Source organism: Monodelphis domestica, chromosome 3 (genome assembly GCF_027887165.1).
Source record: "Monodelphis domestica isolate mMonDom1 chromosome 3, mMonDom1.pri, whole genome shotgun sequence".
NCBI classification, from domain to species: Eukaryota; Metazoa; Chordata; class Mammalia; order Didelphimorphia; family Didelphidae; genus Monodelphis; species Monodelphis domestica.
The window spans coordinates 163,715,867-163,741,338 of record NC_077229.1 but is presented as its reverse complement, the minus strand read 5'-3'; the positions used below and the strand labels follow the sequence as shown (position 1 = coordinate 163,741,338).

Here is a 25,472-nt window from a genome sequence, read left to right as displayed (position 1 = left end):
AATCTGTAGCAACTGCAGTGCTACACACCCAGGAAAACCATCTTAGCAGATGGGCTTGAAACCAGGTTGAGGGTAACCAATTAGCCTCAAACCCATTGGCGAATTAGGGGGATATGTACTCCAAACATGTGAAAACTTCCCCAGGAGAATGGGTGGATGAGAACAATGTGTTCCAATGACCATGAAGGTGGTGGAAACAGGCATTGCTTGCACTTAGAACTTGGTCAAACATTGAAGATGCAAAGATAATCCACTGAAACCTGGGCTCAACTGTCATTCTGATTTTTGTCTTGCCACAGGACTTCAATGATTGGAAGAGAGATTGAAACTGATGACTTGGTGCAATTCATCCTCAACTAAATCCAGTTCACCTCTAAGTCAAGACAACTGACCCATGCCCACAACATTGTCATGTCATTGCTCTTCTTCAAAAACAAAAGAAGAACAATAATACTCTTCTACGCCAGGTCTCAGACCTCATTTCATTAGTTCTTCACAACAACCATATAAGGTAGGTACAATTGCTACTATCCCCTTTTTGCCAATTTGGAAGCTATAGTTCCAAAAGGTTCAGTGACTTGCTCATGATCACAAAACTAAGTGCAAGAGGAACAATTTGAATCAAACTGCCTCCCGACTCTGTTATACTACAATGTCTCACATAAGCACACACTTGCCTAAAGAAAGCCTGATTTTAATTTAGAATCCTTAAAAAGAAAGAATCCATTTAAGGCAGTTAGTTAGGTGGCACAGTGGATAAAGTGCCAGGCCCAAGTCAGGAGCTCTTGTGTTTAAATATGGCCTCAGACACTTCCTACACTTGTGACCCTAGGCAAATCACTTAATCCCATTTTCCTAACCCCTGCCCTTCTGACTTAGAGTTGTAAATAAGACAGAAAATGAGTTTTTAAAAAATTCCATTTCCCTTCCATCACAGCTTTATTATTAGATAACTTCATGTTACCTGAAATAACCCTTTAAAAATATAAGAACAGGTTGTGTCTCTGAACATGACAGGCTATATGAGCATTTTATACATGGAAAGAAACCCAGTGTTTCTTATAATGTTTATTGACTGTTTTACAAATACAACCCCAAAGTTGTTGATACTAAAATTAATAATATAAATGAACCAAGATAATGAAAATGGCTTAAGATGATATTTAGGAAAAGGACAGAGAGGGCTAAAAAGGGCCTCAGATAATTGCTGATAACTTTCTGTAAACCAAGCATAGAGATGGGGATGGCTTGGTTCCAAAATCATTACAACAGAGACCACACAGATGGGGAGATAAAAGTTCCCCATGTGAGCCCCCTGACAATGCATACCATTTTATTCAGAATCTCAAGGATTCACAGGTAAGCCACCTGCAGGCTGATGACATCACAGAAATAAAGGCCAAGGGATGATTACTTAATGGATGCTCTTTATTATCATAAATCAGGTGTCACCTGTGATTTCATGTCTCAAGCAATAATACAGAATCCATCTGTCATCTCCTAGGGAATCTCAGTGAATTTTCTTCTGTACTGTGGAAACAAGTTACACTGAGGCAGCAGTCATAAATTGACCCCCCTCCTGAAGATGAGATTAAAAATAAAATGTTTTTAATGAAAATAAATGAATATCCTATTCAAAATATTAGTAAAGGCAATTTCTTTTCTGAAACACTGGAATGTAAAATTTCAACTGTAGTAAGATATGAGTGATGTCTTGACACAATCACACACTTAGGCACACATATGGGTATGCCCCTATTTATGTATGGTAGATTCACTACTCTGCTATAAAGGGTTTCCATGTATAAGACATTTTGTGAGTGAAACTGTGTTAATATGATACCCTTCTGGTAATAAGTCCCTCATAAATGGAGGAAGGGAAAATATTTATCAAATGCCTATTGTGTGTCAATCACTGTGCTAAATATTTTATAAATCTCTCATTAGGCCAAGTGAGATAAAATTTATAACCATAAACTAAGTGCCCTTATATATTTCAATTTATGAGAATAATATCTAAGGAAATGATAAAGTTCTGATGTCATATTTAAGATACAAAATCTGATAAAAGTGTCACTTGAAACAAAGAAAAGACAAACCATTCTTTGAAACAAAGCAAAGCAGACATAAATATCAATGGAAAGGCACTTACTTCCATGGTACAGCCAAGATGGTGGAGTGAACCAGAGTTGCTCTGTGTCACCATGAGAATCCTCTCTAACCACAAAATCAATACAGGTGTGAAAGAACCAACAAAAAGACTGAATGAAATAACTTTCTTTTTTTATTTTTTAAAATTTTTTAAATTTTTTTTAATATTTTATTTGATCATTTCCAAGCATTATTCATTAACGACATAGATCATTTTCTTTTCCTCCCCCCCACCCCCCATAGCCGACGCGTAAATCCACTGGGCATTACATGTTTTCTTGATTTGAACCCATTGCAATGTTGATAATATTTGCATTAGAGTGTTCATTTAGAGTCTCTCTTCTGTCATGTACCCTCAACCGCTGTATTCAGGCAGTTGCTTTTCCGCGGTGTTTCTACTCCCATAGTTTATCCTTTGCTTATGAATAGTGTTTTTTTCTCCTGGATCCCTGCAAATTGTTCAGGGACATTAAACCGCCACTAATGGAGAGGTCCATTACATTCGATTATACCACAGTGTATCAGTCTCTGTGTATAATGTTCTCCTGGTTCTGCTCCTCTCGCTCTGCATCACTTCCTGGAGGTTGTTCCAGTCTCCATGGAACTCCTCCACTTTATTATTCCTTTTAGCACAATAGTATTCTATCACCAACACATACCACAGTTTGTTCAGCCATTCCCCAATTGATGGGCATCCCCTCGTTTTCCAGTTTTTGGCCACCACAAAGAGCGCAGCTATTAATATTTTTGTACAAGTCTTTTTGTCCATTATTTCTTTGGGGTACAGACCCAGCAGTGCTATGGCTGGATCAAAGGGTAGATATTCTTTTGTGGCCCTTTGGGCATAGTTCCAAATTGCCCTCCAGAATGGTTGGATCAGTTCACAACTCCACCAGCAATGAATTAATGTCCCTACTTCGCCACATCCCCTCTAGCATTCATTACTTTCCTTTGCTGTTATGTTAGCCAATCTGCTAGGTGTGAGGTGATACCTCAGAGTTGTTTTGATTTGCATCTCTCTGATTATAAGAGATTTAGAACACTTCTTCATGTGCTTATTAATAGTTTTGATTTCTTTATCTGAGAACTGCCTATCCATGTCCCTTGCCCATTTATCAATTGGAGAATGGCTTGATTTTTTGTACAGTTGATTTAGCTCTTTATAAATTTGAGTAATTAAACCTTTGTCAGAGGTTTCTATGAGGATTTTTTCCCAGTTTGTTGTTTCCTTCCTGATTTTAGTTACATAGGTTTTGTTTGTGCAAAAGCTTTTTAATTTTATGTAGTCAAAATTATGTATTTTACATTTTGTGATTCTTTCTATGTCTTGCTTGGTTTTAAAGTCTTTCCCCTCCCAAAGGTCTGACATGTATACTATTCTGTGTTTACCCAATTTACTTATGGTTTCCTTCTTTATGTTTAAGTCACTCACCCATTTTGAATTTATCTTGGTGTAGGGTGTGAGGTGTTGATCTATTCCTAGTCTCTCCCACACTGTCTTCCAATTTTCCCAGCAGTTTTTATCGAATAGTGGATTTTTGTCCCAAAAGCTGGGATCTTTGGGTTTATCGTATACTGTCTTGCTGAGGTCTCTTGCCCCCAGTCTATTCCACTGATCTTCCTTTATGTTTCTTAGCCAGTACCAAATTGTTTTGATGACTGCTGCTTTGTAATATAGTTTAAGGTCAGGGACTGCAAGGCCCCCATCATATGTGGTTTTTTTTTTCATGATTTCCCTGCATATCCTTGATCTTTTGTTCTTCCAAATGAACTTTGTTATGGTTTTTTCTAAATCAGTGAAGAAGTGTTTTGGTAGTTCAATGGGTATGCCACTAAATAGATAAATAAGTTTGGGTAGGATGGTCATTTTTATTATATTGGCTCATCCTATCCATGAGCAGTTAATGTTTTTCCAATTGTTCAAGTCTAGTTTTAGTTGTGTGGAGAGTGTTTTGTAGTTGTGTTCATATAGTTCCTGTGTTTGTCTCGGGACGTAGATTCCTAGGTATTTTATTTTGTCTAAGGTGATTTTGAATGGGATTTCTCTTTCTAGTTCTTGCTGCTGAGCTGTGTTGGAGATACATAGAAAAGCTGATGATTTATGTGGGTTTATTTTGTATCCTGCAACTTTGCTAAAGTTGTTGACTATTTCAATTAGCTTTTTGGTTGAATCTCTAGGATTCTTTAAGTAGACCATCATGTCATCTGCAAAGAGTGATAACTTGGTCTCTTCTTTGCCTATTTTGATGCCTTCAATTTCTTTTTCTTCTCTAATTGCTACTGCTAGTGTTTCTAGTACAATGTCAAATAGTAGAGGTGATAATGGGCATCCTTGTTTCACTCCTGATCTTATTGGGAATGCGTCTAGTTTATCCCCATTGCAGATGATATTAGCTGATGGTTTTAGATATATACTGTTTGTTATTTTTAGGAATGACCCTTCTATTCCTATGCTTTCTAGTGTTTTTAATAGGAATGGGTGTTGTATTTTATCAAATGCTTTTTCTGCATCTATTGAGATAATCATGTGGTTCTTGCTGGTTTGCTTGTTGATGTGGTCAATTATGTGGATGGTTTTCCTGAACCAGCCCTGCATCCCTGGTATAAATCCTACTTGATCATGGTGGATGACCCTTCTGATCACTTGCTGGAGTCTTTTTGCTAGTATCCTATTTAAGATTTTTGCATCTATATTCATTAGGGAGATTGGTCTATAGTTTTCTTTCTCTGTTTTTGACCTGCCTGGTTTTGGAATCAGTACCATGTTTGTGTCATAAAAGGAGTTTGGTAGAACTCCCTCTTTGCTTATTATGTCAAATAGTTTGTATAGTATTGGGATTAACTGTTCTCTGAATGTTTGATAGAATTCACTGGTGAATCCATCAGGCCCTGGGGATTTTTTCTTAGGAAGTCCTTTGATGGCTTGTTGGATGTCATTTTCTGATATGGGATTATTTAAGAATTCTATTTCCTCTTCTGTTAGTCTAGACAGTTTGTATTTTTGTATATATTCATCCATATCCCCTAAATTGGTGTATTTATTGCCATATAATTGGGCAAAGTAATTTCTAATGATTGCCTTAATTTCCTCTTCATTGGAGGTGCTGTCCCCCTTTTCATCTTTAATCCTGTTAATTTGCTTTTTTTCTTCCTTTTTATAATTAGATTGACCAGTACTTTGTCTATTTTGTTTGTTTTTTCAAAGTACCAGCTTTTTGTCTTATTTATTAAATCAATAGTTCTATCACTTTCGATTTTATTAATTTCTCCCTTAATTTTTAGGATTTCTAGTTTGGTTTTCTGCTGGGGGTTTTTAATTTGATCGCTTTCGAGTTTTTTCATTTGCATTTCCAATTGATTGATCTCTGCTCTCCCTAGTTTGTTAATATAAGCATTCAGGGATATGAATTTACCTCTGATTACCGCTTTGGCTGCATCCCAAAAGGTTTGAAAGGATGTCTCACCATTGTCATTTTCCTCGATGAAATTATTAATTGTTTCTATGATTTCTTCTTTAACTAAACAATTTTGGAGTATCATATTGTTTAATTTCCAATTAGTTTTAGATTTGGTTTTCCATGTACCATTACTAATCATTATTTTTATTGCCTTGTGATCTGAGAAGGCTGCATTCATTATTTCTGCTTTTCTGCATTTGTGTACTATGTTTCTGTGACCTAATGTATGGTCAATTTTTGTGAATGTGCCATGTGGTGCTGAGAAGAAGGTGTATTCCTTTTTATCCCTATTTATTTTTCTCCATATGTCTATTAATTCTAATTTTTCTAAGATTTCATTCACTTCTTTTACCTGTTTCTTATTTATTTTTTGATTTGATTTATCTAAATTTGATAATGGTTGGTTTAAGTCTCCCACTAATATGGTTTTACTGTCTATTTCTTCCTTCAATTCTCCTAGTTTCTCCATTAGAAATTTGGGTCCTATATTATTTGGTGCATACGTGTTGATTAATGATATTTCCTCATCGTCTAAAGTCCCTTTTAACAAAATATAATTACCTTTCCTATCCCTTTTGATCAAGTCTATTTTTGCTTTGGCTTTATCAGATATCATGATTACCACTCCTGCCTTCTTTCTGTCAGTTGAGGCCCAGAAGGTCTTACTCCATCCTTTAATTCTGACCTTGTGGGTGTCAACCCACCTCATGTGTGTTTCTTGAAGACAACATATGGTAGGGTTTTGGATTCTAATCCATTCTGCTATTCGTCTACGTTTTATGGGTGAGTTCATCCCATTCATGTTCAAAGTTATGATTGTCATTTGTGGACTCCCTGGCATTTTGATATCCTTCCCTGGTTCTAACCTTTTCTTCTTCAGCTCTACCTTTTAGTCCAGTGATTTACTTTGAATCAGTCCCCCTTGTCCCCTCCCTTGATGTTTCCCTTTTTAGTCCCTCCCTTTTTGTTCCTTCCCCCCTCCCCCCTCTCTTTCCCTCCCTTTTTGTTTTCCCTTCCCCCCCCTTCCCCCCCCCTTGGTTTTCCCTTCTCCCTACCCTTGTTGGGTAAGATAGAATTCAAGATCCCAATGTATCTGGATGTTTTTCCCTCTCAGAGTTGATTTCCCTGAGATTAAGGTTTAAGTAAAAAATCCTCTCTTCCTCTCCTTCTTATAGGAGTTTTCTTCCCCTCCCCTTCCCATGTGAATCTTTGTGTGAGAAAGATTATTCTATTTGGTCTTTCTTTACCCCCTATTTATACATTACATTTTCCCCACATGTTAGTATACATAGATTGATAGAAATGTAGTCCTTATAGAAGAGAGTTTGAATAAAGGAAGAAGATAACATTTTTCTCCTTTCCCCTTTCCTTAATATTTACCTTTTCAGGTATTCCATGCTCTTTGTTTTTCGGTATCAAACTTTCCACAGAGCTCTGGTCTTTTCTTTGCAAAAAGTTGGAAGTCTTTTATTTTGTTGAATGCCCATATTTTCCCTTGGAAGTATATAGTCAGTTTTGCTGGGTAGCTGATTCTTGGTTGAAGACCCAGCTCTCTTGCCTTTCTGAAGATCATGTTCCATGCCTTATGATCATTCAGAGTAGAACTTGCAAGGTCTTGTGTGACCCTGATTGGCATTCCTTTATATCTAAATTGTCTTTTTCTGGCTTCCTGTAGGATTTTTTCTTTTGTTTGAGAGCTTTGGAATTTGGCAATTACATTCCTGGGAGTTGTCTTTTGAGGGTTTAGTGTAGAAGGTGTTCTGTGAGCTCTGTCAGTGGCTGTATTACCCCCTTGTTCTAGAATCTCTGGGAAATTTTCTTTGATTATATCTTGTATCATGATGTCGAGTTTGGTGTTTATTTCTAGCTTTTCTGGAAGTCCAATTAGTCTTAAATTATCTCTTCTCCCTGTATTTTCCAGATCTGTCACCTTGTCAGTGAGATATTTTATGTTCTCTTCTAATTTCTTGGTATTTTGGCTTTGCTTTATTAATTCTTGCTCTTTTACAGGATCGTTGTCTTCCAGTTGCCTCATTCTGGCCTTTAAAGCCTGGTTTTCCTTTTCAGTTTGGTCATATCGGTTTTGTAGATGCGTGAATTTCTTTTGCATTATTTCCCACTTTTCCTCCCAGAAGGCTTCCATCTTTTTGGTCATTTCTGATTCAAATTCTTCATGTGTTTGTGGAGAGTTTCCATTTCCTTTGGAAGGTTTTGGAGCATTTTCTTGTGCATCGTCTTCTATCTCCTCTGTATTTTGTATTTTGGTTCCATAGAATGTGTCCAAAGTCGCCCCTTTCTTCTCATTTTTCTTGGGATTTTGGGGCGTCTGTGCTTCTGCGGAGTTTGCCATCTCTGAATGGGGAGGATTAGCTTTTCTTATCTCTGTCTGGTGTTCAGAGGCTTTAGTCCTGGGCAGATTGTCTGTTCTATGAGCTTTTCCAGGGTTAAACTGAGTATGCCTTAAGGCAATGACTTTCACTGGAACTGGAATGGAAGGGTCGGACCAGGGGGCCACACTCTCCCCTGGCTCTCTCTGTTTCCCTGCTGCTAAGGTGCCCCCTCGACTGGACTGGGTCGGGTTGCTTTCCAGAAGTTGCCTTCAGAATAGCTGGCTGTGAGGTTGTTTTGTTGGCCCTGTGGGTTGCTGTTGTTTCAGACACACTGCTCTCTGCGGGGGAAGGGGCCACGGCTTCCCGGAGCTCCGAGGGCAGTGACTTTCACTGAGACTTGGATAGCAGGATCTAGCTGGTGAGGCTGTCTTGCCCGCCCTGAGGGTTGCTGTTGTTTCAGATGACCCTGCCCTCTGAGGGGGATGGGGCTGCGGCTTCCTGGAGCCTTGGACTCTGTGCTCCTACCCCTTAGGTCCGAGTGATCTCGGGTTCTGGCTTTTGAGGGGGGCCATACCTTTTGATCCAGGTCCAGGTCCAGGAGGAGGATTCCCAGGGTCTGTGCTGTTGATCGTTTTGAATTTCGGCGCCTTAGGAGCTTATAGTTTGAGATCGGTTGGGAAGGGTTTTCCGGAGATCTGAACTTTAGCTTTCTCTAAGCCGCCATCTTGACTGGAAGTCTTTGAATGAAATAACTTTCAAGGAAAGAGAAACCCAAAAGATAGGCATATAACATCTGGGGCACTTGTGTGAGAGGAAAGGAGAGCCAGCAAGAGAATATAGCAAGGAGGGAAGAGCAAGCCAAGAGCAAGCCACCCCAACAACTCCATCTGCTGTCACATGTTCAGAATCTAAGCTAAAGCCAAAATTTAGAACCTAAAACCTACCTGGGCAAATAGCAGTACAAGTCAACTGACAGCCCTTGAAATTTCAAACCTGTGGAGAAATCCAGAGTCCTAGCCCAGGGCAATCTGGGCTGAAGTGGGTTGATCCTTGTGGGCCCTGAATGAAGTCAGGAATACCAGTTTGGCTTTGGGATGAGGATATACTTCATACTTTGGGGTGAGGACACATTTCATAGGGGTGCCCCCCATATTGTTCCTCAAAACTAAGGGTGGAGCTCCAGAACAGGGCAATCATGGGTGTGCCTGATGGGATCAAATACCCAGTGTTACCAAAAAAATTGAGCCTAAGCCTGAGGATAGAATTTGAATGGCCTTCATAGTTCAGAGTGAGATCATAAGCTTAGACCCAAGCCTGAGACAAGTTTTTAAACTATCATCAGGGGGGAGGGAGCTCTCAGAGCTCTCAGCTCTTAGACTATAACATCAGCCTCCAAGAACTGAAACAGGTTAAAACCCAGAAAATAAGCTAAAAATAACATCAAGGAAAGACTGAAGTTTAAGAGGGTACCTTAAGTTCCCATAAAACAGAGCTTACCTATAATTAGATAGGAAAAATGAGCAAACAACAACAACAACAAAAAAAACCCACCTAACTCTAAAGAATTTTTATGGAGGCAAAGAACAAGGTACAGACACAGAAGGGGAGAGTGAAAACAAAGGAAACACACATAAAGTCCAAAAGAAAAATATGGATTGGACACAGATTCTGGAAGAGCTCAGAAAAGATTTCAATAAATATTGATGAAATCTATGTCTTTCGAAGAAATAATCCTGTTTATATTTGTATATGTATAAGTGTATGGGAAAAGATTCAGAAATCCTATGACCTCTGCAGTTTTAGCTGATATGTCAGGGAAAACTTAAACAAACAATCACAATATTTTAGGGATTATTTGGCTACTATGAAAAAAAAAAGAAAAATATGTTTGTATAAAAATAATGACATGGGGCTGTGGGCATCCCAGGATTATTTAAGGTAATATATTTTCCTTCAGTAACAGAATCCAAAATTTGGCTCATTTATTTGTTTGCCTCCACTATTTTATTGGTGTTTTTGGAGATTTATTCTAGAGATGTAGTATAAAAGGGATATTAGAACCAACAAGATTTGAGTTCAATGCCTGTCTCTGACATATCCAGTACTTACTGTATGACCTTGATCAACCATTTAGTGGCCCAGGAGAAACACTATGACTTTGTGTTATGAAGAGCTTTAGTAGTGGAAGGGAAAACATCATGGCAGTACTCACATATTTGTGGTGCCCACTGCTCTGCTTATGTCAAGGGAAAATTCCTGGCCTTTTTCCTTTCATTTCTTGTCCACTTTCCTAAAAACTGCATATCAGGGCACATTTTCAAAGTGGTTTCCTGCAAGGAAGTTCATTCTAGAGAGGATACAAGAACCAAAGAAGGGAAATGTTTTCAAGATTAAAATGCCCATAAGGGATAAGTAGGTAGCACAGTGAAGGGAGTGCCAGGCCTGGAGTTGGGAAGACAGGGGTTTAAATCTGGCCTCATATACTTCCTAGCTATATGAACCTAGTCAAGACACTCAACCCTCATAACCTAGCCCTCCACTTTCTTCTGTTTTAGAATTAATATTAAGACAGAAGGTCATTTGAATCAAATGAACATAAGAACAAAGCCTGCTTCTTCATGTCACTAACCAGGAACTGGACCTGAATCTGCTTAGCTCACTTTTTTTTTCTTGACTAAAACTTCTTTCTCAAGAGGTTCAATTCTCTCTCTTCAATTTACTTCATTTGATAAGAATTCCATTGTTTAACTTTCTAGAATTGGCTTTTCCTCAACTCCTAGTCCTGAATCCTTTTGTTTTGGTTTCAAAATAAATATAGCTAAGTAGAGTAGATATAGCCCTGAGTTCAGAGTCAGACAAACTTAGATTGAACTCCTAGGTCCAATGGTTCTGATGTAATCCCTTGTCTCCCAAAAAATGCCTCTGTTTTATGGACTTTGGTGATGTGCTTTCCTTATGCAAATGGCCTGGCCAATGACCAAAAGAAGAGCCCTCTTTATCTCCTTTCCACCAAATTTGATTCAATGACCATTTATTTATTTCAAACCCTATCATATGTCTTAATATTAATTCTAAGACAGAAGAGAGGCAAAGTCTATGCAATTGGTGTTAAGTGACTTGATCAGGGTCACACAATTAGGAAGTATTTGAAGCCATATTTGAACCCAGCCCCTTCTGACTCCAGGCCTGAAACTCTTATCTACTGTGCTATCTAGTTGTCCCTCAACAAACATATCACATAAAGTCAATAAATCATTGCACTATATATCAGGGAAGATACAAGTTTAGATAATGTATGTCCCTTTCCTCATCATCTGTGGAATCTTTTCTATAGACCACTAATGGTCTAATATTCCATGATTAGATGGTCAGCAAGGAGATGCAGTAAATAGAATGCTGGGCCTGGAGTCAGGAAGACTTATTTTACTGAGTTTAAATCAGGTCTCAGACACTATGACTTTGGGCAAGTCATTTAAGTCTGTTTCCTCATCTCTAAAATAAACTGGAGAAGGAAATGGCAAACCACTCTAGTGTCTCTGCCAAAACCCCAAATGGGGTCACAAATAATTGGATACTACTGAAAACTGCTGAACAACAACAACAAAAGAATTAGAGTTACAAAGCAAAATATCTTAAGAGACCAAGGAGAAAAGTTATTAATGCTGGGAGAATAATGAAAGGTTTCATGAAGGAAGTGTATTTCAATTTAGTGGGAATTCAGGAGGTGAAAAGGGGAGGAGGGAAGAATATCTCAAGCTTGGGGACTGGCATAAATAAAAGGAGAAAAATGTTATAGGATGAGAGTTACAAAGAAGTTTGCTTTGCTTTGAAACAAGGAAATATTTCCTAAAAACTAGAATTATTCAGAAGTAGACTTTGATGCCTTGGAAGGCTTTCTTTTCCTGAAGGTTTGCAAATAAAAACAAAAGAAGATAATCCAAAAACAGTAAAAAGCTACTCTTTTAGGGTTGTAGTGAGGATTTTTTTTTTCAGGTATAGATCAGATTTGGTGGTCATTGATATCCCTCTGAAATTGGGTGATTCTGAGAAGATTTGGGAAAGGGAAAGGGAAGATTTTATGTGGGGCAAATTAGTTGTTCTGGATCCACTCTCTCAGGCTAGGCCTATTACCTCTCACCCACCTACCCCCAGCCACATACACACACACTTAGGATCATCTAGTACTCTAAAGGAATTAGGGAGTTTTTCATGTCTGCCATCATCTCAAGTCCCCATTATCCATGTTCCTTCCATTTTCAGGTCCCAGTAACTAGCACTCCAGTTTCATTTAACCACTTAAAATCATATTAGCTTCTAAGTAGGGACATTTAAAGATTTTAAAGATACATTTAAAAAATTAATGAACATTTCCCCCAGTGCTTGGGGGCTTAATCCCCCCAGTACTTCTTTGGGGTCTGGGAAGGTAGAGAAGATTAGGCCTAGAGTTTAGCTGGATTCCTACTTAGTTCACTCTCACCAAGTTCTGCTGGCTGATTTCTACTGAACTGGATGCACATCCATCCTAAATTATGAGATGCCCATGACACAAGTTCCCTTGTGTATCTAGGATAAAAAAGAACGAATGCAAATAAAAAAATATATATGAGGTTTGGGGACTCCATGGTCTGCAGGGGGTAGAGAGAAGCAGCCCTTCAGGCTCTACCCAACTTAATGTATAGTGGGAGTCGTAAAAATAGAATTCAGGACTCCAATCCCCAGAATCCTTTGCTCCACTTCCCCAGAGTGCTTTGTAATCACACTGAATTCTCGCCTGGGCGAGAACACAAATGATTATTTAAAGGAGTTTTCCACCTACTGAGGGGGCTTTTGGACTTCCATTTTGGAGCAGAGGTGGCTCTTTTCATAATGTAGGTGAGGTGTCTAGGCAAGAGGCCTAGTCACATGTTTTCTTATCCTGTATTTTCTTTAATCCTTAATCTTTAATAAACCTCATAAAAAATATAATACTCCTTGCAGAGAGAAACTAATTTCTACCTGCCTTGGTCTCTCCTAAATTTTAATCTTTACAGAGTAGAGAAGTCCTTCATCCTCAGAGAGAAGCAGCAAAAGCTTCTGCTCATCCTTGAATCAGGAGTTTTAAAGATACTGACAGTTCAGCTCAGCAGCTAATGAAATAAAGGAATGCTCCCAACCACATGGTAAGTCAATGCAAATTATCCATATATATATCCATATATGCTCTAGCTCTCCAGTCTTCTCAAACAGTTCTCTAGTGTCTTCCACATGGACAATGCCATTTTAGACAGTGCAGTTATGACCAAATTCCTCTTACACTAGATGAAAGCATGAGTAAAATGATGTGAATGAAGGCTACAAAGGGGATGTGGTGTCATATTTGGGATAGCATTCATTGCAAAGCAGATGATTTTGAACTTTTCAAATAATCAATAAGCATAATACATATGTGCAGGGCACTGTGATAATATTTGGAGAATCAAAGACAAAGGTGAATCAGACTCTGCCCTCAATAAATTTAGTGAATGAAAAATATTTATTAAGTACTTCCTGTGTCCAATAGAGAGTGTTGGGCATTAAGAATGTAAATGGAAGAGCAAGCTAATTCCTGCTCTCAGGCTGCTCACACTCAAAAAGGAAAAGATAACATTTATAGGAGATTTTTTTGTAATTCAGATGGAAAGGCTCCATCATGTTTAAGGTGCAGAGGCCAGGAAAATGGCAGTGTACCTTCTTTTATGTCAGTTCCAATGATAAAAATAGTATCTACTATTTGATAGTCCTGAAGACTTTCTTTTCCAATTTTTTAGTATCCATGGTTGCTATGGAAGCAGGTTTGTCCCTGGCATTTAGAGGCAATCAGATGAATCAGTGGGTAGAACATTTGACCTGGAGTCAGGAATATGCGAGTTCAAATCCAGACTCAGATACTTACTAACTCTGTGATGTTGGAAAAGTAATTTACTTTGCCTGTTTACTCATCTATAAAATGAGAATAATAGCTCCTACTTCCCAAGATTGCTGTGAAGATAAAATGAGATAATATTTGCAAAGAGTTTTGCAAAACTTAAGTGTTACATAGCAAAAATAATAAATATTTTATTGTATTAATGACAGTTATTTGTGGCATTAGTGCTGGGGATACAGGTATTTTGTCTACATAAGTTGCCCTCAGTTGGTGGTATAGAGTTAAGGCAGGAAGGAGAACTGCTAGTCTGGTGATCACTAATACTCTCAAGGTTCTTGGGAGCAAGATTCTGAGCTTTCCCTGGATGTGAGGGGAGGTGATGATGGTGGTTTGAGCCACCTGGCATGTTTTTCCCTCAGAACTTTTTGCTGCTCCAACTATGCTGACTTGTTTGCCACATAAGTGGCAGTTGGTGATCAGTTCTTAGTTTTAGAAATGGCATGCTGTTTCTCCACAAGGGCTTCACTGTTCCCTCCCACACCCTCCCGCCCCCCAGCCTTGATGATGGTTTCAGGTTTTAGGATAAATGTAAAACTAATGTAATGTAAAAATGTAAGACTAACTCTATCTGGGTCTGAGGGGAGATGGTGGTAGTTTGACTTGACTGGCACATGAAGGTCTTGTCACTCCCTCAGTGTGCCTTGCTGCTGGTGGTTATCTAACCTAGCAATGGAAGTTTGTAGAAGTCCTTGGTGGTCTTAAACTCTTGTGGAGTTTATAATTTAGAAAGAGGACAAAATTTGTGTATATATGGGCATACACAAAATATGTACAAATTAGATGCAAAATAATTTGGAGGCTAAGGCATTCATGGCTAACCAATAAGATCGTATTTGACCTGCGCAATCTTGAAGGTTGCTAGACATTCTAAAATGTGGAGAAGAGGAGGGAGATATTAGGGAGTCTGTACAATATAATTAGATCTCTGCATAAGAAAGATTCATCCAATGGGAATATGAATAGTAGAAGGTGGAACTAGAAATAGTATGAACTAGAAGATGTGAAGGGCAATTTGAGCTAGAAATGGCTGTCCTTAGTGAGATTTCCCTAACTTGCATGTTAGCTTTGGAAGACTAAAGAAATCAATGTATAAAGAGATAAAAAATAATGTGATTGAGTGTAGAGGAAAGAGGCACCCATTTGAAATAAGCTCTTGGTAAAATCCAGGGAGATTCACTACCAAAGAGAAGAATGTTAATGCTATTATATGAAAGGAAACAAAGGAGTTGATTTAGCAAGCAAAAGCCAGGGGTTGAAACTCAACAACATGATTGACCCAGACAAAACCAATCCAAGTCATGCTAGAGATTTCTTCCTGTTAGAGGGTAAGCTAGGGCATATGTTATCCAGTCAGCTTTGGTATGATGGGTGCAAACTCATTTTCATTAACAGCAGGTTCAAAAGGAGTAGTGCTTCTATGCTTCTCTGGACTCTTACAGAGTTGGAATTACAATATTGCGCCATTAAAATAAGCTGACTTTATAAAACACATTGTCTCTTTTTACAGTCAATTACCAGGTCCAGTTGCCAGACCAGGCTTTTTACCCTGAATATATGTGAACTTGTTTTTGGACAGATGTGAATATAATCTGAACTTGCTAAACTAAAGGACCTAGGGCAAAAGATCAGCTGATTGAAAGGGAAAAGCCAAAAAGGACTGGATCCTAGACTCAATGAGTTTTAAAAGAAGATTCAAAGGTGAAGAAGGGAAAAAATGTAGTATTTGAAAACTGGAACCAATGAGCACAGGAATTTCTCTGAACAAAGCAACAGACCCTTACAATGAAGTTACTAGCAGGAACAGAGGGGAAAATGGTGACTAGCTATTCTAATCCATTTTAAAGAAATATTTTTTGCTGTTTACCATTGAGACATATGTATACATACATACATATAATGTTACAACTAAGGTAATTACTATTTTAAAAAAAACATACCAGCCTGCATATGTGCAAATGATTACATTCCTTAAAAGTGGCTGACTTGGTGTTTTTCTTTAATAGGAGGGAAGGTTAGTTGGATTGTTGGATGGGAAGAAAGTATATCTGCAAATAACTGAATTTAAGCAAAAAATACAAAAATAAAATTTGATTTTGTTTCTTTTTCAATAGAGGACTATAGCATAGTAAGGAGTTTACTTGCTTTCTGAGTCGTAAATACCTGGGTTTAAGTACAAGCATTTGACCCATTTAATATCTTATGGCAACCTTCTAAGAGCATGAATATACTAATAAATATTAGTAAAGAGAGTTTACTCACAAACAGTTCTCTATACTAACAAAATCACAGGCATAGGGCCCTCATCACTAACTCTACATTCAATAAAAAAGTATTTTTGTTTGTTTTTTGTTTATTTTTGGAAGAAGGCTAAGAATATGTTACAATGACAAAGCTGAAGTTAAAAAAAAATTCTGAGAGTCCTTCCAAAATTACCTTCAGAGCTTGAAACACATTCTTTTGAATTTCCTCATTGATAATAGTTTCATCCTTCAAGGGCATATTTCATGGTTAGAGATAGTCAAAGAATGAAGGCAAATGTATGGCCCTTAATTTCATAAAATATCAAGATTATTTCAAAGAATGTCTCAGTTGACACTAAATTGAGCCTTTCCTGATGATCAATACTTCCCTCCAATTAGTACAAAATGTATCTTGAAACTGCTTTGTTTCTTTTGTTGATCTTTAGTTGATTCAATCATATCCCACTCCTCATGACCCCATTTGGGGATTTTCTCTGCAAAGATACTGGAATGGTTTTCCATTTCCTTCTTCAGCTCATTTTACACAAAAGGAAACTGAGACACATAGGGTTAAGCAACCTGTCCAGGGTCACACAGTTAGTATGTGTCTGAGGCCTCATTTGAATATAAGTCTTCCTGAATCCATGTCTGGTGCTCCAAACACTTTGTTTTTACTTTGTGTTTACTTATTTATTCACCTATCACAACTGAACAATAGACTATAAACTATGTTTGTGCGCGTGTGCGTGTGTATTCACAATGTTTTATAATCTTTTGTAGGTAGTAGGCTCTTCATGTTAGTTGAGTTAAATTGTTTCAAGTAACAATAACTGATCTTTTATATAATCCTTTAAAAGTTACCTAGTATCTTCCATAGAAAAGCTCTGCAGGATACTTCTAAAGTGCATGTTTTATTATGCCTGGTTTATAAAAGCTCTGAAAAAATTGTTATCTCATGTAACTGGACAACTTGTCCTGAAAACAATGTTAAAAAAGGTGTCAAACTATATTAGCAATGGAGAAATCATTAGAATTAATATGGATCTGCCTACTAAGGCTACTTTAGAAGGAAATGTTAATTTGGATGTATAAGTTATAGTTTTTATTTAAAAATCATTTTCACTTTTCATATACATACACAGGTTTAATATACATATACTAAAGATATAGGGTTTTTTTTTAACACATATGCATTTGTTTAATATAAGCCAATAGTATAAAAGATTCAGAGCTGTAAGGGACCTCATAATGTCATCATAACTGCTGCTTACTTCCTTATTTTTTCTTTTTTTTTCTTTATTTTCCATGGTTACATGATTCTTGTTGTCTCCCTTACCTCTTCCATCCCCCCTCCCAGAGTTGATAAATAGTCCCACTGGGTTATACATATATTATTATTCAAAACCTATTTCCATATTATTCCTTTTTTTAATAAAATAATATTTTAAAAAGCCAAACCTCACATCATATACCCATATAAACAAGTAATTAATTATATGCTCTCTTCTGTATTTCTACTCCCACATTTCTCTTTCTAGATGTAGATAGTGTTCTTTGTCATAAGTCCCTCAGAATTGTCCTGGATCATTACAGTGCTTTTAGTAGCTATATCAATTCCATTGATTGTCCCACAATGTTTTAGTTACTGTGTAGAACGTTCTCCTGATTCTTATTTCACTTTGCATCAGTTCATGGAGGTCTTTCCAGTTCTTATAGAAATCAAGCAGTTCATCATTCCTTATTGCACAATAGTATTCCATCACCATCATATTCCACAATTTGTTTAGCTATTCTTTAATCAAGGGAAAATCCCTTGTTTTCCAATTTTTTGCTACCACAAAAAGCACAGCTATAAATATTTTTGCACAAAAAGATCCTTTCCCAGTTTTTTTATCTCTTTGGGATATAAACCTTACTAATTTCCTTCTAAAACTTTATACATGCATAATATGCTTACTTTATACACACACACACACATATGTACTTAATAGAGGTACATGTCTCCTTTTTTAAAAGGTACCTCCTTGAGAGAAGTAAATGTTTCATATTTGTCTTTCTCTAGTACTTATCATAGTACTGGGCACATAATAGTCACTTAAAAATAGGACAACTAGAAAGTAATTTGGTAGAAACCAAGTATAGACCAACATCTTACAACATTCATCAAGATAAGATCAACATAGATATATGATCTAGATGTAAAAGGGTATATTATAAGTAAATTAGAAGAACAAGGGATATATCACCTACAAGATTTCTGGATAGGAGAGGCATTTATGAGTCAACAAGAGAGGAAGATCATCATGAAATGAAAAATGAATAATTTTAGTACATTAAATTTAAAAGGTTTTATACAAATAAAACAAATGTTGCCAAGATTAGAAGGAAAGCAGAAAATTTAGGGGAAATTTTATAGATAGTCTCTCTGATAAAGGTCTAATATCTAAAATATATAGAGCACTTCATCAACTTTATAAGAATAAGAGCCATCTCCCAAATGATAAATGTGCAAAAGATATGAACATACAATTGTCAGAGAAGAAATCAAAGCATCGCAGTCACCCCCCCCCCCAAGCTTCCCATTGTTGTTCAGACTCTGTTGTCTATAGGAGTATCAAGGGGTTGATGCTCCCCACCTGTCCTCTTGTTCCTCTTGCTTCCTCTGAGTTCATGTTACTCCCCATGTGTTTCTACTTCTGTCTTTGAGTCATTATTATTCTCCCATTTCCTTAGCCCCCTCTTTCCACCTCAGGTTATTCCCACAGATAGATGTTATAGTACTCCCGTGGGCTGTCGCTATACCTTCCATCAGGCCACTATACCTTCAGAGACCTCTTCCCTTAAAAAGGTTTCAAGACCAAGACACACCAGTGAATATGGTGAACTTTCTGGGAAGGGGGTAGTCTTTGGAGAAATACACTGCACACACTCAATCTTGTGATTACCTGCCAAAAAAGTGTGATAGTAAGTAGCTAAAGAATAGGAAATAGAGCTAAGAAATATGATTTTACAACCACTTGCCATGTAACCCTGACAAGATTTTCAACTTTTTTTTCTTCAGCATCAATTATTTTATGCAAGTCACATCAAACAACTGAGAGAATACCAAAGAAATTCTGAAACAATCCAAAAGCTTTAACCTAAATTAGCTTTTGATTTTTAGTTGGTGTGTACCATATTTTTCTGATTTATTCCCTCACATCCTTTAGAAGAATAATATTTTTATAGAAAAATTATACTACCCCTTGGAGTTTTCCAGCATTAAAACAACAGCCCCTGTTGTCAGAAGATAATTATATAAGGAGAACATGCTTTGTTTCTAGGGTAGACAAAAGAGTAGATTAAAGGACAATCAAGATCAAAGACTTAGAGCTAGATGAGAGCTCCCGGGCATCAAGTCCAGTCCTCTGATTTTGTAGTTAATATAGTGGATGTCAAGAGAAGAGAGATGACTTGTTCAATATCACCCATATACATAGTACAGCTGAGACTTAATCCCAGATACACTGGCTCCCAGTCCTTGGTGACACATTGTCCCAACCTTTCTACTAAGGCAGGGAAAAGGGGGAGGTAATCAATAGTCACCCATTTCCCCCTGCCTACCTTCTTTTCACTGCTCATCTTCTGAATTAACTTTTTGTGCTCTAAGGCTCACTTTCACAATCTATAGTTGAGAATTAAATTCAATTTAGCAAGCATTTATTAAGCTTCTGTACTATTCTAGACACTGTATTAGGTTCTGTATAAACAAAGACAAAACTATTATATAGACCTTGCCTTCAGGGACTTCATATTCTATGAGGGAGAAAAAAATAAAGAGATATAAATAGATATGTGTGTATGTACATAAACTTACATATATGTATATGTATATACAAATACAAAGAAGTAAATATCAAATAAATACAAAAAGATTTCAAGGAAACACTAACAATCTTGGGGAATGAAAAAAGGTTCACTGTTAGAGAAGGCACTTAAATTGAGCCTTGAAGGGAATAAGGGACCCCCAAAGCTATAGATGTGGAGGAATGCCATTCCAGGCATTCTGGGAGGGTCATCTTTTACAAAGGAATAGAGACAGGAGATTGGCTGTCATGTGTAGAGAATAAGAAGTCTTCAAGTATGACTGGAACATAGTATCAATGAAGGGAAGTAATGTGAACACAACCTGCAAAGATAACTTGGAGTCTGATTGTGAAGGACTTTATGGGCCCAGCAAAAGAATTTGCAATTTATCTTAGAGGCAATCGGGAACCAGTGATGTCTCATAAGCAGGGTAGAAATGAGTATTTGGGGAAGGGCATATGATGGATTAAAGAAGGGAGAGACTGATTTCAGGGAGTCCAATTTAGAAGCTGTAGCAATGTGAGAGGAGATGAGAGCTGGGACAAGGTTGATTGTGCTGAGTGGAGATAAAGAGATAGATACAAGAGAGGTGGAGAAGCTAAAATAAATAGGATTTAGATATTGGATGAGATAAGGGAGAATGGAGAATCAAGGATGATTCCTTGGTTTGTACATCTACATAACTAGAAGAATGGTGGGGGTTCTTGAAAGAAGTAGTTAAGTTAGGAGAAAACATGAATTTAAGGAAAAAGAAAATGAATTCTGTTAGAGATGTATTTAGTTTGAGATATCTATGGGTCATCTTGGGAAACTAGGTCGTAGAATAGCCATAATGCCAAGACTGAAGTCAGGAAGACTCAACTTCCTAAATTCAAATTCAGATTTAGATACTTACTAGCTATAGGACCCTGGGCCCATCACTATGCACCTCAGTTTCTTCATCTGTAAAATGAGCTGAAGAAGGAAATGACAAACTACTCAAGTATCTTTGCAAAAAAATAACTAAATAAAAACAAATTCATGAAGAGTTGGATATTACTGAATCAACTGAATATATGACTTCAAAAGAATGATAAAATACCTGGAGAAATCAATTTAGGTATCACCTAAATAGAATAGGAGCTCATGTATGTATGTATGTATGTATGTATGTATGTATGTATGTATGTATGTATTGTGGAAAGGAAACTAGACTAATAGTTTGTGTGGGGGAAGGGACAACTGGGAGTGGCAGTTGGGTCTTGTGACTAGCACTTCCTTCTTGCCGGGTGGGACTTGGGTCCTGGTGTTGGAGGAGAGGGGAGCTTGTTCAGCCCAGTCTGGAGTGGCATGCTCTTCTTGGTTCAGCCCAAAGACACAGACTTCTAAAGGTTAGAATTGTTCTTGTTTGCTTTCTGTCTATTGCTAAGATTTTGAACTAGAACAACGAGAGTAGACGGGAGTGGGACAAACCCTCCGCCAGCCTCGGGGGCCTGGCCCTATACTCTGAAGCTAAGGAAAAACTCCAATTCCAACTGGATTATTAAGCTTTATATTATTTGAATTTGCAGTCAGATAAGTGGACTATCTTTTCTGGTCATAGAGGGAGCTGAACTTCAGTTTCAGTCATTTAAAGACAAACCGTCCTTATTGGACCCCTGCTGTTTCCTCCCAGCAGGGAGCATCTCCCTTCCTTGCCTCACCAAGCAATATTCCCTCTCTCCCTTAACTCCTCATTACCCCATACAAACCTCCTTTATTATCCCCCAGTTTTCCAATCTTCCTATTTCCTTTCCCAATAAATATTACAGTATTTATGACTATTTTTCCATGGATACATGATCGTTGTTCTTTCCCTCACCTCCTCCCTCCCACCTCCTATAGCCAATGAGCAATTCCACTGGGTTTTACATGCATCATTGATCAAAACCTATGTCAGGAAAAATAAAAACACTGCACTGATATAAACAATTTAGATGAATAAAGTAAAAAAGTAAAAAATCTCCAAGTCAAGGTAGAAAGTTAGATTTAATTGGAAGAGGGCTAAATACCCCCAACAAAATCAATCTCTCACACATATTACATAGATAGACCTAGCAAAAGACAATTCAAGGTGACAGAGACCCAGATTATATACTACTACAGTAACAAAATTAATATTTCCCTACAAGGTTTGGGACTTACATCACAAGACATAACATCATATATACCTGTTTATGTTTCTTAGGAAATAGTTACCCAACAACAATCCTGGTTGGTGAATTTATTTAGGAAAATCCATATTAATCACAAGGCAATACCCTTATTTAGAGAAATAGTAATGAACATTACCTAACACTCATCTGGTCTGGAAGGATGTTGCTTATGGTTATTTCCAAAATGGGAAGAGTGTAGATGTCTGTACCATATCTGGACATGAAACTCATATGGCCAGCATCTTATGATAAAAAGAAGTACAAACCATAACTAACAAGGGAGGGGTTGAAAATACCCTTAGAAGCAGTTCTATGCTTTAGATAGAAATCCTTATAAAAATCATGAATTCTACTGATTGTAATTAAGATTATGATGGTATTATTCTAGACACTTTAGAATCACAATATTGATTATCTTAAACCTTTCACTATCACCAAAATCCAATCACGTATAAGAGAGTAGGTGGTCTATATTCTTGACACCTATTTACCTATTATTAATATTTGCAACAGAGTGATCATTTAGAGTCTACATCCCCAGACATGTCTCCATTGAACCATGTGACCAAGCAAATATTTTTCTGCTGTGTTTCTACTCCCACAGTTCTTTCTCTGGATGTGGATAGCATTCTTTCTAATAAGTCCTTCAGAATTGTCCTGGATCATTGCATTACTGCTAGTAGAGAAGTCCATTATGTTCAATTGTGCTACATTATATCAGTCTTTGTATTCAACATTCTCCGGTTTCTGCTCCTTTCGCTCTGCATTAGTTCCTGGAGGTTGTTCCAATTTACATGGAATTCCTCCAGTTCATCAATCCTTTTAGCACAATAGTATTCTATCACCAACAGATACCACAATTTGTTCAGCCATTCCCCAATCAAAGGGCATCCCCTCATTTTCCAATATTTTTGCCACCACAAAGAGTGCAGCAAGAATATTTTTGTACAAATCTTTTTCCTTATGATCTCTTTGGGATACAAACCCAGCAGAGGTTTGGCTGGATCAAAAGGCAGGTAGTCTTTTAAAGTCCTATGGACATAATTCCAAATTGCCCTCCAGAATGGATAGACTAATTCACAACTCCACCAGCCATGTATTAGTGTCTCAATTTTGCCATATCCCCTCCAACATTTATTACTTTCCTTTGCTGTCATGTTAGCCAATCTGCTAGGTGTGAGGTGGTACCTCAAAGTTGTTTTGATTTGCATTTCTCTAATTATAATAGATAGAGAACACTTTTTCATGTGCTTATTGATAGTTTTGATTTCTTTATGTGAAAATTGCCTATTTATGTCCCTTCCCCACTTATCAATTGGGGAATGGCTTGATTTTTCATGCAATTGATTTAGCTCCTTATAAATTTTGAAAAATTAGACTTTTGTCAGAGATTTTTGTTATAAAGATTTTTTCCCAATTTGTTGCTTCCCTTCTAATTTTGTTTGCATTGGTTTTGTTTGCTCTAAACCATTGTAATTTAATGTAATCAAAATTATTCAGTTTGCATTTTGTAATATTTTCTAACTCTTGTTTGGTCTTAAAGTATTTTCTTTCCCATAGATCTCACAGGAATTCTATTCTATATTCACCAAATTTACTTATAGTTTCCTTCTTTATATTTTAGTCATTTACAGAACACGAACTCCTTGAGTACAGAAGCGTTTAATTTTATTTTTTCTGTTCTCAGTGCCTACTACAGTGCCTGGCAAGTAGTAATAAATGATTATTGATTGATTGAGTTGAAAGTTGGACCAATGAGAAAAATGAGATCACTGAGAGAGAATGTAGATACGTAACAAGACTCAGAAAGAATTCTACACTATTTCCTCAGTTAGAGGTAGGGACATGGTTAATAATTCCACATATAAGACAGAGAAGTGATGCTGAGACAAGTAGGATCATCCAGAAAAAGGATTGTCATGAAAATGCAAGTTGGATGGAGATAAGAGATGTTCTACTGTGCTAAATGTTGCAGAAGGGACAAAAAAGATAAGGACTAAAAAGACCAATGGATTTATCAATTAATAGATTGTTAGTGATTTGTCCTCTCCTCTTGGATTGGGGTGTATGTGTGTATGTGTGTGTGTGTGTGTGTGTGTGTGTGTGTGTGTGTGTGTGTGTGTGTTTGGGAAGAACAAAACAATACCTTGTGTTATAGAAAATAGAAAGTGATATACAAATGTAAGGTAATAAATTATTTTAAAATTCTCCTAGCATATTTCCTGGTTGGTGACTGCTCAATGGTACTGTAAAATCCCCCAACTCCCAAAGAAATGTCATATTCAAATTCTGTTAGTTAGAGGTCCAGACCCAAGGGTATCAGCATGGGACAGTGGAATGAAGGGATTTCAGAAGCAATTTTCAAACAGCTTGCATCAGGGTTCTTTCCAACTCCTAGCATCATCAGACTTAGACTGGCAATAATCTTAGAGTAAATGAGGACAATTAAATGATGAAATGATGCCTATATTTATCCAAGAAATAAATGGTAAAATTGGGATTTGCACCCTGGTCTTTTGGTTCCAAGTCAGGCTACTAAAACAGCTGCCCCTCTCTGGTTATTTTTGCAGCTACCATCTACTGGTGATTGGTACCCCTACAAAACTGCTCCCTGAAGTTTCTACCACACTAAGGCATGTCTTCATATTGACCTTGGATCACTTGGAGAATAAAAGAGTTCTGTGAGATATGTAAAAAATTTGGGGATATATCTTCCAAATGAATGCCATTTTTACATATTCATAACTAAATTTTAAGAAAAATATTTTTCTTCTTGATATAACAAATATTATTTCTTAATAAATTAAAATACTTAGTTTCTTCGTTTTTAAGAAGTGTTGCTAAGGATAGTTTTGAGATTCAGCTTGTTTGTGACTCAAGTAAAATGGAAGTGTTTCTGGTGCCTGCCTTATTTAAAAATGAGATATAATTAATTTGTCATGGTAGTATAAAATATTTCTTTAAAATAAGGAACTATTTAAGTTTTTTGGCACTTTGGGGACAATTTGTGATTTCACATGATTCTTTTTTTGCCTTTAAAGTAAATACATTAAGTCCAACTTATTGTTAAAGGAAATTTGATATCATTAAAAATATAATGGATTTGCTTCCCCTCTATGCGAGTGAAAGACTAATTTCCCTTACCTTTCACCTTTATCAGCCTTAAAAAATTGTAGATAAAAATAATAATACTAATAAAATCAATTGATCTGAATCCAGCATAATTACACTTGGTTTCAGTTCTAGGCATATCTCTCAAGAAGGAGTTCAACAAAAAATGTGTATGACCTTGTATTCAGCCACAAAGCTAAATTTTCTAGCACACAAAC

General features: G+C 37.0%; 1 long non-coding RNA gene across 1 annotated transcript; it reads left to right on the top strand.

Moving 5' to 3' along the window:
* The first annotated feature begins 305 nt into the window (after positions 1-305).
* On the top strand, positions 306-24,883 carry LOC103106637 (uncharacterized). The gene is made up of 3 exons (XR_001629122.2): positions 306-511; positions 12,970-13,098; positions 24,714-24,883. It is a non-coding gene; the product is annotated as an uncharacterized LOC103106637 (long non-coding RNA).
* Positions 24,884-25,472: the final 589 nt, after the last annotated feature.